Source organism: Aquarana catesbeiana, linkage group LG04, assembly GCF_042186555.1.
Source record: "Aquarana catesbeiana isolate 2022-GZ linkage group LG04, ASM4218655v1, whole genome shotgun sequence".
NCBI classification, from domain to species: Eukaryota; Metazoa; Chordata; class Amphibia; order Anura; family Ranidae; genus Aquarana; species Aquarana catesbeiana.
This window is the reverse complement of record NC_133327.1, coordinates 189,895,538-189,901,703: the sequence shown is the minus strand read 5'-3', so window position 1 is coordinate 189,901,703 and position 6,166 is coordinate 189,895,538. Positions and strand designations below refer to the sequence as shown.

Genomic DNA, 6,166 nt, shown 5'->3' with positions numbered 1-6,166 from the left:
CTTACCCTATCCCTTGTTTTCCCGAAGATTTTTTATATATATGATTCATCACTATTTCTTTTTATTATAGTCTTACATATATATTCGTAAACCAACATATTCTCTTCTCCGTCTGGTTCACACCAGCTTCGATTATATAACACACTCCTGTTTATTATTATATATTTTTTATAAATTTTTTATACATTTTTAACCTATTGCCTATATAGATATATTTTTATGTGTATCAATTAATTTAATTATATTTTTTATATATATTTCATATACATTTTTTATATATATATTGTCTAATCCATCCATTTAATTTTCCTGTTTTAACCTCCTGAGGTAATTAGAATCTATACTTTTTACCTTTCGGCTTTTTGGGTTCAAGTTATCTGACAGCCATCTTATTTGTAGAGTTTTACCAGATAGTATCTGGTTTGCAAATTACATTTTTCTACGGCCGCTATTCCATGTAAACTATTATAAATATCCCACTAGATGGCGCTCAAGGAGACCCTATCCGTTCATAAAGGATCTCCTTTTGCCTAACGATGCTGAACGTGTATAGACCTTGGTTTTCGTCTCCATAATTGAGCGAATTTTTCGATTGGATCTATATGATGCTCGTCATTTAGCATCTAACGTGGGATTGGCCGCAGCATGTATTGCACCCAGATATAAGACGTTGAGAGGGCCAAGATGGCAGTGCCTCCGATGACGTCCGTGTGACGAAACGCGTAAGGCGGGACTATCTTGGCACGCACAACGTCACTTCCTGTTACTGTGGTTTTCGCTAGCTGACCGGTGGAACGCAAGCGGTAGCTGTGCACCACGCTGCGTCCCGGAACGGCTAGGGGAGTTAGAGAGCTTGCATGCTCCCTCCCCTCTTTTTTTAATCCTTTTAAATTTAATTCATTTACTCCTTGGATTCACTATGCTCCTTGGACTGTATAAGCATTTACAAATAAACGTTATTTAAAGGAGTTACGCTATGTGGAGCAATTTTTTCATTACATATAATACTCTGGAGTGGATGTCCGGCTGGAAATAGGATTACAACAGGGGTTTATCGTCTTCCCCCATCTCCTTCCTGTGTACAAGTGGCTGATCCGGATTGAGGAACTGGATTGGAGGGGATATCAACACATAAAGTTCTGAATGACACCTGGATGTGATCGGAACCCGGCATACAGACATCCTATGCTTATACCCCTGCAGGGGTATAGCGTTCCGGTGAGTGGGATCACATCAGGGGGAGTTGGTTTTTAAATATCTGGAAGAAATCCGGTGGAAGACATCACATGAACTTTTTTGTCATTTCATATGAGACCTATTAGTGTTATTAATTGTCTTACCACCAGTCTACGAGAGACACATCTCCACATATATATACCAATTATTCCCCAGTTTGGGTCTTAATACTTATACAATTAATTCCTTTTTTTTCTTGTGTTTATATATATTTTTTCTACACATCTATTTATATATTTCTTATCTAAGTTTTGTATCCTCAGCATTTTCACATTGAGGGTTGTGGATACCCTCTATCTTTTATACACATTTTTTATATACATTTTATATATATATGTATAACTCATATATATATTTTTCACATACATCACTTTGCACTTTTTGTCCTTCACTATAGAGGATTGTGGACACTTTCTATCTTCATTTAATATTTGCAGTTTATTTTTACTATCCAGCAGGTGCTGGAACATTGTTGATTGTATTGCATCTGACACCCTTGCACTTATCACTATTAGTGGTCACCAACATTAATAATAATTTTGCATATGAGATAACAGCTGCACTTTCTATATTTATTGGCACTAATTAATCTATTTATGAATTAGCACTTAATTTATTTTATTCCTATTTTTATGTGGGATATATAGTATTGCATTTATAGCGATTACTATTTATTGTTGTTCCCTATAATATGTCACATTGATACATCTATTACTACCATTAGATAAGCATTTTACACTAATACATCCTTTACGCACAGCGCCACTCCCTATCTCGTTATACTTAGTTTACACAATATGTCTGAGCTTCAGGTGACAGGGGGCGGGGAGTGTAATCTGAGATCTGAGTAAAGGTAATGGACACCCCCCCTCACTCAGTCCCACAGTTAAACATGCACAGTTAAGGCTGTCAATCACCTGATGTGTGCTGGAGGAGGGCAGGGCCTTCTCCCTTGATTGCTTGTTGTCAGCATAAACTGTCAGATGTGACTCATGCAGATAGCAGAGGAAGGACAGAATAAACAGAAATCATACTAAGTGCTAAAGATTGAGGCAAGTCCACACGATAAAAGGGTATTGGTTGTTCATATTTCATTTCAGATGTAAACAACCAATTTAACAGACCAAAATAGAAGTGAACTTTGAGGGTTTATATATCTTTTAAAGTGGCTGCTTTTAGAATTCAGAACTAGGGCACAATCTAAATTATATTGGCTGAATAATGGAGGGTTCAACCCCCCCCCACCCCCATTTCCAAAACAGGTTATATGTCTCGTTCTCCCAATAACTGGAAAATGTTATCTGGTTCGTAGCTGTCTGCAAATGTTTAATTTTTTTTCCCAGATACTCCAGGTTTTAGACATCACTCTTTTTGTTTGTTTTGCTCAGTATTACTATACGTAGAAGACAGCAGATCTTAAAAATGTAATTAAAAGGTTTTAAATTTATCATGCAATGCAAGGCTGCTCAAATCTACCTGACATTTTTACTGTCTGTACAAAGACTTGTCTGTGAAATAATTAAACTTACTGAGATCCAGTGCTGCAATGATAATAGGTAATTACAGCCTCACTCATATCAGTGTTTGAGTAGTAAGGCTCCAATTTTCTGCACACTTACCTTACTAACTAACAACTGCTATTATTCTCCCCTTTGAAATCTTTCAGCAGGAATAATGTACCTTGGATTGTACCCTGGATTGTTCTAATTAATAAGATGTGCAGCCAAGTAGACACACATTTAATAATAACAATAATAACTGCTGTAGAAAAATAATAACAATGATGTCTTGATTATACAGGTCCTATATTTTGTAAAATCAAATTCAAAATCAATAGCAGCCAACTAGCTTTGCTTCAATTGATTTAAATCGCATCGCCGGGGTTTTGAGATAAGTCCTCAAGCACTTTGCATAATATTTGAAAAGAAACTGTTGAGCCTTGAAACACTGATTAAAATTATTATTGAACATCATAGGAGAAAATGTTAACATATATGTGTTACAAATTATTATTACTATTATACAGGGTTTACATAGCGCCAACAGGATATAAATCCTGTACAATAATAATAATTTGCCTCACACAAATATATCAAACGGGTTTTTAGGATGAAAAGAAGACATCATGTACTACCTTGTTTTCAGCTTCTGACAACTAGCTTGAATGTGTTTGAATCAATATTCTGTACTCCATTCACATTCGTAGAGACCCATTTTTCTTCCCACCCAGAGTCTTGCTTACTAAGTATACCCTCTTTTTTGACAACTTCTCAGGTGAAGAACGCCAGGCAGGATGGTGCCCGTGCAAGGTAAATGCGGGGCGCAGATAATTAGTGCTGATTAGGCCTAGTGGGATGTTACAGCATTCCTATTTGATGTTTCGTAATTCAATTTATTGAATTCTGATGGACTAATATCCATTAAAGACCCGTGCTTCTCGGATCGGAGATCCATGGTTCCCATTTTTGGAGAAATTATGCAGTAGTTAGGTTGGCTTTGGCGAAGGCGAATTGCATTTGGAAATGGTTTTTCAACAGAACAATAAGGTCTGACCTAATGGGAGGCTGTGGTGATTTCCATTTTTTCGCTAGAGCTAAGCGAGCTGCAATAAGTATGTGAGTCGCCACTACTCTGATATGCTTCGGCCAATTGGGGACATTTAAACCCAGAAGAAGATCCAGTGGGGATGATGGTGGGGGGACCTCGCAGACCATAGAGATGAGGGTAGCAACTTCCTGCCAGTACCCGTGAATGAAAGGGCATTCCCACCAAACGTGCTGCAGAGTGCCTATTTTGGTGCAGTTCCACCAGCATTGAGGTGAGGTAGCTGCGTAGATCTTTGCCAATCTGGCTGGGGTAAAGTACCATTTATGGAACAATTTTTGAATTGATTCCCAGTGGTAGACACTGCTCGAAGTGGAAGAGTCAAGGCTTTGTGCCACATTGTGGGTTTGGTGGGGAGGTAGTAAAGGATGACCAGAAGTCAATAGAAGAAGACGGTTGGTCTGTGGGAGGTGTCGTCAATATCTTGTATATCCCTGAGATTCCTTTTACTGCTGGAACGGGGGTTTCATAGAAATTCAAAATATCAGCCATTAGAGCGTTGTCATTTAATATATTAATTGAGGAGATAATAGAGCGAATCCGTAGGTATAAGAAAAACGTTGAAGTTGGGATGTCGAATAGATGTTGCAGCTGTAAGAATGAATGGATCCCTGATGTGGACATCAGTTGGCCTAGGTTGGTAAGACCTTTCTGTGTCCAAATTTTGATGGACAGGTCCGGTGATATCAGTTCCACTTGGATGGGGAGTTTGGAAAGGATCGATTTAGGTATTCCCTTAGTTTGTTGTGAAGAGCCGCTGTTATAGAATGCAGAAACTGATGTTGTGGTTTTAAGTTGAGTAGGGTAGCCGACAGGGTGTGTTTCAGGTTTGTTGTAAGGGGGGGTGTACCCACTTTTGTTGCCAGCAGTTTAAACATTAATGACTGTGTGTTGAATTATTTTGAGAGGACAGCACATTTACACTGTTATACAAGCTTTACACTACTTTACATTGAAGCAAAGTGTCATTTCTTCAGTGTTGTCACATGAAAAGATATAATAAAATTATTACAAAAATGTGAGGGGTGTACTCACTTTTGTGAGATACTGTATATGGGGGGTTTCATTACTCTTAGTGAAAATCCTAACTCTGCCTTTCTTTTCTATATCTCCAAGCAACAGTTCTTAGTCCTCAGATCCCTTCTGACTTCTTCACAGTCTCTCACATTGATGCTTTATTTAAAGAGTTCCAGGCTCATTGGGCTATGGGCTGTGTGTTTCCATTGATACACATGGTGTAAGGAGACACAGCTCTAGTCCCTGCATGCAAGGATCGCTCCATCGGACACTGTAAGAGAAAAGAGCCATCATGACACAGGAAAACTAGTGCAACAATCATGGTGCCAGCTTAAACAGGAATGTGGACAAGGCTTAACAGATAAAGAAGCTGCATACATTACTTAGCTGCTAAAAGTGCTTAATTTAATATTGTACTTGGAGGCTTTTTCTCCCATCTTCAGTCAACATGGCCGTATTTGAACAAATAAGAGTGAATGTGGGGAAATTATTACTGCAGAGTATAGACAGGTACAATCCGGAAAATTTGTCTACTCTGGAACTTTATGTGAAGGCCCGAGCAAGAAAAAACGTATATGACCTGGAAGCCAACTAACTCTTCAGTTCAATCCAACTTTCTTCCAGAAGACAGTCACTGCACAGATCCTCCTTGAAGCTCTGACCAAACCTACACACACAGACTTCATGCTCTACAAGTGCATGATCGACTAGGCTCAATAAAAAGAACGTCCAATCAGACAGATCATATACAGTATTTGTGAGACCTCCTAGAAACCTGTCACTTTCAGTCTTTTTGGCATGCATAGAAAGAGAATCTCGATCTCATTGATGGTATTGCTGGCTTTGAGGGAAAAATGTATCTACCATGTTGTGGGGACCACTTACCAGCACATAGACTGGTGGCTTTTAGCTGAGATGCTTGGAGATCTGTCAGAGCCTTAAATCAGAGTATGGATGAGCAAATAAAACCGGACAGAAGGAAAAAACAGCAAGATCTTCATCCGTAATCAGGAGAACATCAACCCCAAAAACACTGTGGAAAAGATTAACTTTGATAGTGTACCTGGAATTATGGCATCCTCTCAATGATGATCTTCACTAAGAAAATACAACTTATTTTATGCACAGAGTAATTGTTACATCAGATAACAACAATGTTTAAAAAAAAATGTACTTGGCGCAAAGGGCAAGCTTGACTTTGACAGAAAAGGGTATGATTACCACGTTACTTCAGCTATTTATATTTGTGGATTTTCTGGCAACCAGTTTTTACTGCATGCCAGGTCTGCTTATGCATTTTTTGTGTTAA

General features: G+C 38.4%; 1 pseudogene; it reads left to right on the top strand.

The window, feature by feature from the left end:
* Positions 1-5,305: 5,305 nt before the first annotated feature.
* LOC141141452 (eukaryotic translation initiation factor 3 subunit K pseudogene) lies at positions 5,306-5,946 on the top strand (annotated as a pseudogene).
* Positions 5,947-6,166: the final 220 nt, after the last annotated feature.